Source organism: Ambystoma mexicanum, chromosome 2p, assembly GCF_040938575.1.
Source record: "Ambystoma mexicanum isolate Mex_15411 chromosome 2p, UKY_AmexF1_1, whole genome shotgun sequence".
NCBI classification, from domain to species: domain Eukaryota; kingdom Metazoa; phylum Chordata; class Amphibia; order Caudata; family Ambystomatidae; genus Ambystoma; species Ambystoma mexicanum.
Genome location: NC_090923.1, coordinates 1196446943 through 1196461215, shown reverse-complemented (window position 1 = coordinate 1196461215; position 14273 = coordinate 1196446943). Strand labels below are relative to the sequence as shown.

At 40.0% G+C, this 14273-nt stretch overlaps 1 long non-coding RNA gene across 1 annotated transcript; it reads right to left on the bottom strand.

Annotated features, from left to right (window-relative positions):
* Positions 1–238: 238 nt before the first annotated feature.
* LOC138567322 (uncharacterized) lies at positions 239–13136 on the bottom strand. The gene is made up of 2 exons (XR_011302167.1): positions 12514–13136; positions 239–2924 (listed from the first exon to the last, which is right to left on the bottom strand). It is a non-coding gene; the product is annotated as an uncharacterized lncRNA (long non-coding RNA).
* Between the last annotated feature and the right edge of the window lie 1137 nt (positions 13137–14273).

Below are 14273 nucleotides of genomic sequence, written 5' to 3'. Positions count from 1 at the left end.
GCTATATGTGGTAGTCTTGTGGTAATTTCCACTACCTTATATACGGTAGGGAGCTATGTTCAGAGAGTCTCTCTTCCCGTTGGCTCATGTACCTCCAACAAGTTATACTACAGTCACTCACAATTATTCATACTGATTCTGACATACACACATCTGTCTTAAAATGACCATTGCACTTCTTAAAAATCTCCCCACATCATTGGCATTGTAATGGTAAATAGAAAATAAACCACCCGTCTGTTTTCAAATATTTTCTGTATTATAAAATTTGCATTTAGGCATGATCTCATTTTTACAGCAATAAAAGGGAACAATCAAAGCATTTTCAATGACACACTGCAATTATAGTGGCGAAGAACAGAACTTAAATTGCAACATTAGCACTTGATAAAGACACGCACGGGACTTTCATTTTTCTAAACTGACTGCATACTTTCGTGCACACACACAGCTCCCCCAGTTAGGTAATTACCTTATCTGTTCAGATTCTTCTCTCTGTGAATGTGGCTCTCTTGGCGTAACTCCAATAAAAAGGAACGCTTGCCTTCTCAAGCCGGGGTCATTGCCTGGAATTCTCAGCTTTTTCAGATAGGACTGCCTCTGCCAGTGGAAAGGTAATTCTTTCAGCTTTCCCCAGTCTCGACTGCAGCAGGACACCCCCACAGCCAGGTAAATATGTAGGGTATTTTGTGGAGATTTGGGGCCTGACGGTATTTTATTACCGCCGAGAAATAACTTAGCAATAATCACTCTTTGTATTCAGATTTGGCCATGTGCAACAATAATACAATGGACATGCATTATTTCAGCACCCAGACCTGCATATTTGGTATACGTGGTTGGTGGTATTTTTGTGAGCATAATTCCCTTGTTTTATTTGTGGCCCCAATGTCCAGAATCCCTTATCTTCGCTTAGATTTTTCGTGTGATCACTAGAGAGACCTCAGACCTGCATTCTAGGGAAACCACAATTTCCAGGGATAGTGTTGGTGCGCCACCATGGGCAAACTCACTGACTTATTTACGACAGAGAGCTATATGTGGTAGTCTTGTGGTAATTTCCACTACCTTATATACGGTAGGGAGCTATGTTCAGAGAGTCTCTCTTCCCGTTGGCTCATGTACCTCCAACAAGTTATACTACAGTCACTCACAATTATTCATACTGATTCTGACATACACACATCTGTCTTAAAATGACCATTGCACTTCTTAAAAATCTCCCCACATCATTGGCATTGTAATGGTAAATAGAAAATAAACCACCCGTCTGTTTTCAAATATTTTCTGTATTATAAAATTTGCATTTAGGCATGATCTCATTTTTACAGCAATAAAAGGGAACAATCAAAGCATTTTCAATGACACACTGCAATTATAGTGGCGAAGAACAGAACTTAAATTGCAACATTAGCACTTGATAAAGACACGCACGGGACTTTCATTTTTCTAAACTGACTGCATACTTTCGTGCACACACACAGCTCCCCCAGTTAGGTAATTACCTTATCTGTTCAGATTCTTCTCTCTGTGAATGTGGCTCTCTTGGCGTAACTCCAATAAAAAGGAACGCTTGCCTTCTCAAGCCGGGGTCATTGCCTGGAATTCTCAGCTTTTTCAGATAGGACTGCCTCTGCCAGTGGAAAGGTAATTCTTTCAGCTTTCCCCAGTCTCGACTGCAGCAGGACACCCCCACAGCCAGGTCTTCTCCCCAGTAGTGCAGAAAGATGTCTGCCTGTCTTTTTCCCTGCTACTGCCCACTAAAACTTTCCTCTCAGCCCTCTTTATGACGTGTTCCAATGAAATCCATCATCTCTCATCCTCCTACTTTTCAACAATAGCTTCGCTTATACATTTGCAATTGTTGCAAATCTGACTTCCTCCTTCCTGCCGTTACTGTGCACAACAACACGGATAATCAGGCAGAGAAGAGAAAAATCTGCACACTCATTTAAATGGTTTTCAAAGTATGCCTAATTCTGCAGTAGAGAACACATTTTATTAGTGAGTTATATTAAAATAAGGTTTTATTAGTCAGGTTAATGGTTAATATGTTAGCTGTTAATTTTCAAATGTGTCTCTAGCAATATAGGCATTTCAGGTGAAAAATAGTGTGCATTTTTAAATGAACACGTGTGCTTTTAACTGTAAAAATAGCTTTGCATCTTATATGTTAAAATCGTTTTTTGACTGAATAGTCTGTCTTTCCTTGTTAATCTGCTAACCCATATAGCAATGCACCGCACCCTTGTGGTGGTGCTGCAAAAAAAAAAATGCTACTTGTGCAGTAGTGCTGTAATGCTACTTGTGCAGTAGTGCTGTACTCTGTGCTGTAACATGTCAAATATCCTTACATATACCCTCCTTTTGTTTTTAGAACTTGGCTATAATCCAAGCCAATTCCTAAAAACAACTTGTTCTATTTTTTTTTTACAATATAGCAATCCAACAAAATGAATATTCATGTGCATCAATGAAAATTTGCAATTAACATTTCATCTGAGTCCATCAGTTCATAAAATGTTCCACATTTGCCTTCTCAGTGGAAGTGGCATTACTTTAAGTTTAAATTTTCCAAGTCAATTAAAAACAATGAAATAAAACAACTAACTAAAACAAATAAGTAATATAACAAGTTAAAATAAATAATTAAAATAATAAATACGTGGAACTTCATATGCCGGAACTTTTGCTTTGTCTCTTTTGGTATGTCCCGGCCAGCGATGTTATTCGGTTCATTCGAGTACTCTTTCATCTTGGCAATCTTGAATCCACAGTAGTCATCTCTTTTGGCATTCCGGTTATTTTGTCTTCACCTCCACCTGGAGGCAGGCATCTTTTGGTCTTCATCCAGGGGACTCCAGGACTCCATCGTCTCCCGTGGCCTCTGATCCCGGAACCTCCGATCAAATAATGTTAATCGTCTAAATCAAAATAGAAAATAAACAGATTAAGTACATAGCACAATACTAACTTCATCCTTTTGCCAAAAATAAAACATGCTTGGTAAAAATACTTCGTTTTTTTTTTTCTTTTTTCTGAAATTAAACACAAGTTAAAAGAAAACAAACACATATAAAACAGCATTCAATATTTAATACACTTTCTCTCTGCACACCAACCACGAGCTTCCGTTATATGTGCATTTATTTATTTATTTATTTATTTATTTATTTATATTATATATTTTCACATATATTACAGTGTTTATGTGCCATCATAACAATCAACTTTTTTTTAACTTCTTTGTCACTGCCTCCTGATCACACCCATTTATTTTCTCAAGGGACTCTATCCGTTTCCACATGCTCAAGCTGCCTGATCTCATGTCTGGGATGGCATGGTTTGATTTGATTTACATGGACAAACTGCTCTATTGCTGTTTCACCTTCATTTTTCAAAATTTTATACACTACAGGAGAGACTTTATCTATAATTTGAAATGGCCCCTGCCAGGCTGCCAGAAATTTAGAATTTTTCTGTTTACTTTTTCCAAAATGAAACTTGTACACCTGATCCCCTACATTGTATTCCTTTACTGATGTCTTTTTGTCATAATATGACTTAGCACTGTCAGCAGCTCTTTCCAGATTTCTCTGCACAAAAGCAAATGCATGTTGCAAATGCCTCCTCAGTTCATCAATATATTCATGAACTGTGGATGCACTCACTAGAGTTTGCTCATGTGTTCTGTATAGTAGGTGTTGTGGTAACACCATTTTCCTACCTGTTAAGACCTCATGGGGGCTAACACCTGATGCTTTGGCAGGAGTCGACCTGATTGCCATCAAAACCAATGGTAAACGCAAATCCCAGCTGGAACCTGCTTCTGCCACAAATTTCTTTAAAATGTCCACAACAGACCTATTGCTTCTTTCAACTGTACCTGAAGACGCCGCCCGATATGCGATATGTAGTTTCCTTTTCACACCTAGTATTTGCCATACCTTGCTCATTAGAGTACTTGTGAAATGACTTCCTCTGTCTGACTCAATTCTTTGTGGCAACCCAAACCTTGAGAACACATGGTTCACCAGCAATGTGGCTGCTGTTTGCGCACTACAATCTGGTGCGGGAATGCACTCAATCCATTTTGACATCAAACATACCACACTCAGAATATAGCGGTGTCCCCTGCTCGACCTTTTTAAAGGACCTACATAGTCTATTTGCAAATCTGACCATGGGAGAGTTAGGCCTCTTTTCATCAATGGTGCTCTATGCATTGGTGAAGCAGGTTTAAATTGGGCGCATACTAGACATCCTCTAGTATATAATTCCACATCTTGGGACATATGTGGCCAGTAAGCATAATCTTTTAGTATTTCTAATGTCTTTTGTGAACCTCTATGGCCTGCAGTTATGGCATCATGTGCATGGTGTAGCATTAGTCCTCTGAATGAAAGGGGTACTACCCACTGTATTTGCCCTGTTATGGACTCTCTAATCATGAGTCCATCCTGTAATCTAATTCGTGTTTTGTTCTTTAATAACACCCTCAACTCTTCTTTTCCCATACAATCATTTTCTGTTAAAGGATTTTGTTCAGGATCCATCAAATGATTATAATAGATTCCCAAAATTTGATCATTCTTTTGTGCCTCAATCAAATCTTGGTCTGGCGTGTCATGACTCCACTGCACCACCGGTTGATCTACCTCCTTTGGTGCTTTAGACCGTGTGACTGCATCAATTTGTATTTCACCCATTAAATAATCAATAGGTAGCAATTCTCCCATCACAGCCCCAATCTTAGCCAGATGGTCTGCCTTATCATTTCCCTCCTTATCCTCTCCTGGTGTTTTTAAATGCCCACGAATTTTTCTCCAGTATATTGTTAAATTATTTTCTGACACCAATTTGTCTATGGCTTGTATCATTTTTCCATGTTTAAGTGGCTTTTTGTTGTATGTAACCATGCCTCTTGCTTTCCAACCAGGCAAATACTCCACAAAGCTATTCCGTGCATAGTCAGAATCAGTCACCAGGACAATTTCACTGAACTTTTTATCAACTGCAGTAGCAATTGCTTTATAGATGGCTGCCAATTCCGCCACCTGACTGCTCCTATCTCCAATCCTCATCCCTATACTAGGAACGCCTTCACATTTCAACCAGACATTTCCTATTCCTGCCACTAATTGTTTATTACTGTCATTTTCAATGTGAAAAGCACAACCATCCACGTATACAGTTGGCAAATCCTTGCATGTTTTTTCATCAAAAGCTTTGTGTGGTGATTGTTCAAATTCCTGTAAACTAGCTTCCACATCCATTTCATTTGTTATTTGTTCAGCTGCACAGTCATGTAAGTCAGCTAACCCTTGAGCAATTGGGCTCTTTTTATTTTGTCCATATCTTACTTCTACGGGAAAACCTTGTAATGCCAGCGTCCATGAAGTGATTCTGGATTGCGCTAGATTGCCTGATCTCATTCTTTTACTTTCTAAAAATTGCAAAGGTTGATGATTTGTTTCAATAATCACCTTTTCTCCCTGAACAATGGGGCGAAAATGTTGTAGCGCCCACACAGTGGTTAATAGGGCCTTCTCACATTCATTAAATTTCATTTCAACTTGGGAAAATGCCTTACTTGCATATGCAATGGTTTTGTGATTCAAATCGTGTTTTTGTGATAACACTGCTGACATACAATGTTCAGAAAAGCCTATTTCTATAAAGAAATCCCTATCCTTTATGGGGTATGCTAAACATGGTGCCTTTACAAGACATTCCTTCAATCTAGCCACTGCATCAGATTGCTCTCTTTCCCATCTCCAGGGAGTATTTAGTTTAAGCAGTTTAGTCAATGGTTGAGTGATTTCTGCATAATTCTCAATGAACTTTCTGTTATAGCCTGTCATCCCTAATAAACTTTTTACTCCTTTCACATTTTTAGGATCTTTTAATCTTTGTATGGCCTCTATTTTCTTCCTTTGTGGATTTAGCCCATGTTCAGTCACTTCATGCCCTAGAAAGTTCACTTTTTTCTTGCACCATTGTGCTTTTTGCAAAGATACTTTGGCGCCTGCTTTCTGCAATTGGCCAAGCACATGTCTTATTTCATCAAAATGGCTTTTAAGGTTTTCATTTTTTATCAAGACATCATCCACATAAACTATTGTCCCTCTTTCCGCTGCATCCGGCATGGCCTTTCTCAAAAATATGCCAAATTCACTCCCACTATTGATGTACCCGAACGGAGCTCTAAGCCAGGCATATTGAGTCCTGTCAAATGTAAAGGAAAATAGGTGTTGTATCTCCTCTGCCAATGGCACACACCAATATCCAGATGTGAGATCTAACGTGGTAAATACATTTGAACCATGTATCTGAGCTAGGCCCTGATCAATGAATGGTAGTGGCCATCTAGATACTGGTACTCTTTTATTTAACTCTCTTAAGTCTGCACACAGCCGCCATTGACCATTTGGCTTTAACACACCTAAAATAGGCGTATTGGATGTGCTATGAATGGGCCTAATTATTCCCCGTGATTCCAAATTTTTAATAATCTCTGCCAATGATTCTAAACATGCCAGCGGTAGTCTATACTGGCGTACAAACACTGGATTTCTGCTACAACCTTCTGGTAGTGTGGCCACATGTAAATCAGTTAAACCACAATCATAAGCATCTTTTGCAAATACATCCTTAAACTCCATAAATATTTCCCTCAGATTGCGTCGATCCTCATCGCTGTTACATGCATCCGCTAAGGAGATCTGCTCTTCTACCATTCTGGAAAATTCTGGAAACTCTTCTGGTAAAGGAATCTCAGCGCTTTCCTCTAACTGTGTGGCTGTGTCTTTTTGTAGAGCTGCCACTTTCAAATATTTTGGCATATCAGCTTCCACTTCAATGGGCTGATTTCCTGTTTCATTTTCATTTAAATTAAATATTATGCAATCCTCTTGATGGCAGCACACTGTCTCATTTGAATCATAAGGATACACAGAATGAATTTTAAATATTCCTTTGGGCTGAGAGTCCAGGTGTTCTGGCAACTCGCCCTTGGCATCTGCATATTTTTCAGGAATATTCCCAATCACCATGTTATTTAAATCTGCCGTATAATGTGATTTTTGTATGGCCATTCCTAATGGGGAGTTTTCCTCTAACTGAATATCCTGACAACCTTTATTATTCACCATGATTTTTACAGATCCCTCACCAATGTCTACCAATGGAATGTATTCATAATCCAGGCCTTGCTGTTTTATGGATTCATTCAGGCATACAAATGCATCAGAGCCTTTCATCTGCTGTCCATTTTTGCATTTCAGTGTTATTGCAAACTGTTTTGTAAATGCAGGAACAATAGTATTTTTCCTCATCTGTAATTCGACTGCATAAGGAACTAGTTGTGCACAATGATAAGCCCTTCTTTTGTCTTCAAATTCAGGCGCCGGCCCACCTAGGCGTGACCATATTTTTTGATTAAGGAAATCTAACACCATACACATTCTGTGCATGATGTCATTGCCCATGTAAAATTCATTTTGTGCTCCACTCACTATCCATACATTATGGTAAATTGCTTTCTGCCCAATGCTAATTTTAAGCATGCATCTGCCTGTAATTCGGTTTTCAAAGTCTGGACTGTCCAACCCAGAAACATATTGGTTTTTAATCCTAAATTTCGGGATTTCTTCCCTCTCCATAATTTTTTGCAACAATTTCTCATTAATGAAACTCCTTTCATGTTCAAGCGCTAAAGTGGCTTTTATTGTTTTAAGATAATCATTTATACCAGCGTGAACCCATGGTTGCTCATCTTCCATGTGTATCTCTGCCAGAGTGGTAATGTGTTTTTCTGAATCTGTTTTAGGAACAATATTCTGTTTGCATGTATTCTCTTTTAAATAGAAACGTAATGTGTGTTCGTCTATGGCAGTCTGCCAATCTTTCCTTGGGTCCAAGTATATTTGTACAGGTAGTTTTTCATTGTCGCTCTGATCTTTGTCTTGACACATTAATATAACAGTGACACTAGGTATGCAGCTATTCTGGAGATATACCTCCACAGCATCATTTGTTTTGGCAACGGTGTGACATTCTTTTATATTGCTGTTTTGTGATTTTAGTTTCTTAGGCCTCAATGGTTTTTTGGTTAAGGACCACAGCACTCCATTCACCCCATCTATGAGAGGAGACAATCTTTTCAGGCAATCTGTCCCCATCAGAAATGGAATTTCACAAATAGATGTGATCAATACCTCTTGTTTCATTCTGTGCTTTCCTATTTTTATGTCAACCTCAGTTACACCTATGATGGGCACCTCCTCCCCATTAAAGTTATGCACTGGGCCTTGATTTGCCTTCACTGTGATCTGACTCTGTGGAGGCCTCCCTTCATTGATACTCTTTACCAGCTCCTTGGACATAATTGTGGCCTGTGCGCCAGTGTCAATCATAGCAAAGGTGTGGCATTTTTCTTCTACAGTGATGGGTGCATAATATCTGTCCTCAACTTCCTCTAATACACATAAGAAATGTGAATTCTTACTGATTTCAGGGCTCACCTTTCTCAGGCCTTTTTCACTTTTGGCTAAACACATTGGTAAATGAAAAGACATTTTTCCCTCCTTTTTACCCATTTCTGTGCGAGATATTTTATTCATTTCTCCATGTTCAGAGGTTTTTTGGAGTGTGGCCACCGTTCGCCCATCCATCTGGGTAACATCAGAGACCACATTACAACCTTCCAACTGAGCATGTGTCACAACATCATTCAGCAATTTGTCATTTTTTAATTCTGTGCATTTGTGATCATTTAGTGTAATACCAGCCCTTTCAGCCTCTTCAAAAATATGTGGCTCAAAGAATTTTTCAGGTGATTGATTTGTACCCTCCTTGTGAGTATTTCCTTTTTCTGTCTGTGTTTGGTAATTGTTTTGCTTGCCCAGGGAAGGAGCTATGGCATCCCCACTTACTCCCTGTTCACTGGTATTCCCCATGCATGAGTCATTTTTCTTAAATCTGTCCCTTTGTTCTTTTGGAATTCCTAATGTTTCTTTTTCATTTGTGCAAATCTTTACTGTTTTATTTAGCTCTAAGTTAAACCGTACCTCTTTTTTAGAAGTATTTGCACTTTCTGTCACAATTTCATTTACTGGTACTTTCATTTTTAATCCATTAGACATCTCAGAGTCGTTATGCAAAATTATATCAGAGCAATCTGTCATTTTGGCACTGCAGTTATCATGAGTACTTAGTCACTTTTCGGAAGCCCCCCGGTCATTGCTATGGCCATCAGCCCCCTCTTTGGAAGGTTGTTTTTGCGCTGTATAGAGCTTTCCTATTTGCTCAGCTAACATTTTCACTTGGGCCTCAAGGCATTGGAACCTTTCCACCTCTCTAGGATCCTCTTTCTGTGGCCTAGGTCGATATTGGTTGTTTTCCCCCTGATTGGATCTATTCTGATACCTCTCAGGTGATTGATACCGGTTGGGATGGTTTCTGAATTCTTGATTCATTTGTGGAGGGGAGCGGTTTGCACCCATCCTTTGATTATAATCCCCTGGTGGGGAATCATTGTACTGGCGTGGACTGTAGTTCACGTTTTGCCTCATGTCCTGTCTCTCAGATTGTGGGTACTGGCCCCTATGTTGATTTCCATTATCAGTAAATCGATCCACATATCGGGGCCTATCCTGATTACCATATATCATGGTGCTGGGATCAAATCTGCTCTGTGTCCCCAATGACTGGTAGGGACCATCATTTCTTTGATCTTGATTTTGTCTCTGGTTATTGTTCATACCTGCCATATCAGACCGGTATCTTACCCGGGGTCTATCTCCTAAATATCTAGGGCTGATGTAGCTCTCTCTATTACTAGGATCATGTGATTGGAACATTGGTACAGTAAATGGCGATCTTTGTTGATTACCCCTTTGTTCAGGTGTCACATTATTTTTACCTTGGCTTTGAGCAGACTCAAGGGACATTTTGGCTGACCTGATTTCCATTACTGTGGCTGAGGGTTCTTTAGATTTAGGCCTGGTATCTTTCATTTTATCACTTTCTCTACCCTGACAATAGAGTACCTCATATAGCTTGGTGCTTTGATGTACAATCCATTCAAGGGACTTGTCACGGTCAAATTCACGGACCAATTGGGATATGATGTCTTTCTGTAGCCCATAGAAGTATGCGGTTTTAAACTCATTGGAATTTGAGTCAAAAGATACATCAAAGCGAGAGAATGCTCTTTTTAAGTCTTGTAAAAATTGGCGAGGTGATGTATTAGGTCCAGCAGTAATAGTGTACGCAACTTTCTTTGCCTCCTGCAATGACTGAAAAGGAGAAAAATGGCGCCTAATTTCTTTTTCAAACTCCAGCCATGTCATATTCTGCTGTTCATTTAATCCCCTTATGATGCTGGCCGTCGGGGCATCTAAAGTTAAATGAAAATATTGTCTGTACTGTTCCTTAGGTATCTGGAGCGCTTTAAAAATGTCATGCACCGCTTCTAAGTGATCCTCAATGCAGCATTCACCTCCCTTTTTAAATGGTTTGATCAGGGCTTTAATGGATTTCATTATTTTTATGGGGCTACTTGTTGCAATGCATGGAATTGCACTATTTTGTGATTCAATCCTGTTTTCAGGTGTATGAGATTGGTGGCTGCCCCCAATGGGAGTATCAAATCCCCCAAGGGCGCTGCAACCAAGTTCAGTCACCGGCCCAGTCACTGGGGCACTAGCTCTTTGGGCAGAGCTAGAATTCACCTCCACTCCATTGAATGTGGTACCCTGCCGCCTCTCCTGTGACCTGGGAATGCACATTTGCTGTTCTAAGTCCTTACACTTTTTAAGGAGTCTGTTGGCTTCATCATGCAAATAATTATTTTCATCACTCATTTTATTAATTGCCTCCTGCATATCGCACATTTGCATTTGGCATTCATTGAACTCTTTATTTCTCTTGTCTCTTTCTTGAATCATTTTAATCATTTCTTGTTCTACACTCTGGAGATCACCTTCTTTTTCGCAATGTTCTTTTTGTAAAATCTGCATTTCTGAAACAACCTCATCTTTATCCTGCCTAATGTGATCCACTAAGGCTTTTAAGTGTGTCAATTCTTGCTCACTATCTTCAAATTGTTTCTTGCTTTTGGATAACTGAGTATCAAAGTCTCTGCATTTTAATTGCATGTCTTTTTGGCATACATCCAATTCTGCTCTCAACATTTCCTGATTTTTACTTGCCCCATCTAATTCAGTCTTTAACCTGTTAATTAGCTGAGTATCATTCTCTTGCATTCGCAGTGACTTGTTTAAAATAAACCATATTTTGCCGCATAGCCGTATTAAACAGTCTTTCTCTGCACTTTTATCGGCTGCATTCAATAATCTTGTAAGGCAGACCTGAATTATGCTGCCTTCTGCAAAAATATTGTCTAGTTTTTCTTTCTGCACCTCACCCTGAATGCGGTTACTCCATTCTAAGGTACTGTTCGAAGACCAATTCCCATGTGCAAATAACTTTGCCTCTAAATATTGCACTAGATCTGAGAATGTGGTTTCCCTTTGTGACATTCTGAAATTCGTTTTTAGTGGCACACTGCTATTATAAAATGGGTTCCCTTTAATGTGCAAATGGCAGTGTGAGACACGCTTGCCACGCCCAGTAGGTACTCTATGATCACTTTCCCGGCCTGCAACGCACCATAAATATGTAGGGTATTTTGTGGAGATTTGGGGCCTGACGGTATTTTATTACCGCCGAGAAATAACTTAGCAATAATCACTCTTTGTATTCAGATTTGGCCATGTGCAACAATAATACAATGGACATGCATTATTTCAGCACCCAGACCTGCATATTTGGTATACGTGGTTGGTGGTATTTTTGTGAGCATAATTCCCTTGTTTTATTTGTGGCCCCAATGTCCAGAATCCCTTATCTTCGCTTAGATTTTTCGTGTGATCACTAGAGAGACCTCAGACCTGCATTCTAGGGAAACCACAATTTCCAGGGATAGTGTTGGTGCGCCACCATGGGCAAACTCACTGACTTATTTACGACAGAGAGCTATATGTGGTAGTCTTGTGGTAATTTCCACTACCTTATATACGGTAGGGAGCTATGTTCAGAGAGTCTCTCTTCCCGTTGGCTCATGTACCTCCAACAAGTTATACTACAGTCACTCACAATTATTCATACTGATTCTGACATACACACATCTGTCTTAAAATGACCATTGCACTTCTTAAAAATCTCCCCACATCATTGGCATTGTAATGGTAAATAGAAAATAAACCACCCGTCTGTTTTCAAATATTTTCTGTATTATAAAATTTGCATTTAGGCATGATCTCATTTTTACAGCAATAAAAGGGAACAATCAAAGCATTTTCAATGACACACTGCAATTATAGTGGCGAAGAACAGAACTTAAATTGCAACATTAGCACTTGATAAAGACACGCACGGGACTTTCATTTTTCTAAACTGACTGCATACTTTCGTGCACACACACAGCTCCCCCAGTTAGGTAATTACCTTATCTGTTCAGATTCTTCTCTCTGTGAATGTGGCTCTCTTGGCGTAACTCCAATAAAAAGGAACGCTTGCCTTCTCAAGCCGGGGTCATTGCCTGGAATTCTCAGCTTTTTCAGATAGGACTGCCTCTGCCAGTGGAAAGGTAATTCTTTCAGCTTTCCCCAGTCTCGACTGCAGCAGGACACCCCCACAGCCAGGTCTTCTCCCCAGTAGTGCAGAAAGATGTCTGCCTGTCTTTTTCCCTGCTACTGCCCACTAAAACTTTCCTCTCAGCCCTCTTTATGACGTGTTCCAATGAAATCCATCATCTCTCATCCTCCTACTTTTCAACAATAGCTTCGCTTATACATTTGCAATTGTTGCAAATCTGACTTCCTCCTTCCTGCCGTTACTGTGCACAACAACACGGATAATCAGGCAGAGAAGAGAAAAATCTGCACACTCATTTAAATGGTTTTCAAAGTATGCCTAATTCTGCAGTAGAGAACACATTTTATTAGTGAGTTATATTAAAATAAGGTTTTATTAGTCAGGTTAATGGTTAATATGTTAGCTGTTAATTTTCAAATGTGTCTCTAGCAATATAGGCATTTCAGGTGAAAAATAGTGTGCATTTTTAAATGAACACGTGTGCTTTTAACTGTAAAAATAGCTTTGCATCTTATATGTTAAAATCGTTTTTTGACTGAATAGTCTGTCTTTCCTTGTTAATCTGCTAACCCATATAGCAATGCACCGCACCCTTGTGGTGGTGCTGCAAAAAAAAAAATGCTACTTGTGCAGTAGTGCTGTAATGCTACTTGTGCAGTAGTGCTGTACTCTGTGCTGTAACATGTCAAATATCCTTACAGTACTGTAGTGCATAGAGCACTTTAAGTGGATGTGGCGTTGACGTTAATGACAATTTCACCGTGCTTGGGTAACTCTAGTATAGCCTCTGTGCCAGTCCGGTGGTTCGCTTTGTCTCTGTGGTCTGCCTGAAGCCTCGAACTCTGAACACACTGTTCTATACTATGATCAAATAGAGTCACTTGTGAATGTACATTTTGCAGTGCTTTCTGTGGTCCCTTTTGCGATTCTTCCTGTCTGCATTCATTAATCCCTTCTTCAACTCATCTGTGTTTTGTACTGGACAACTGTGTTTCTCTTCCCCTCTCAACATTTCTTCACTCTCTCTTAAAGTTACATGTGTTTCCTTTCCTTGTCTCGGACAACGATTATCTAGAGCTGAACATAGTGTAATCGTGTTTATATGAAACTTGATTTTCACCCGGTCGCTTACTTTCTACCACGGGGTCGGGCGGAGGTTTGGCCCCTCTGGCTCCACCCGGGTGACCGGTGCGCCACCACAGTCGTCTGCCATGAATATTTTCCAATGCATTTTTTGTAGCAGTGCACCCCTCCCCAGCCCCGGTTGGCTCCCGTCGTGGTGGCGCTCAGACTTGTCAGCCATGAATATTTTCCAATGCACGCTTTTAATAGAAAACTGGGCACACGTGTGCTACTGTGCTTTCGCTTGCGTTGTGCCTCAGGTCGACTCGTGGTGGGCCGCGGCGCACATGTATTAATTTGCCATCATTGTCACCATGAGCCTTGTGCTTGATGAAATGAAATTATGAAAGACGGTTCTTTCTGAAAGTACAGACTGCAGTCTGCACCTGGCAGGCTGTGTTTGTGTGCTGTGCCACCACTGCCGTGCCACCACAGGTGTTGCATGTCACCCCTCCTGAGGCACATAGTGCTGCCCAAGGATCTATGTA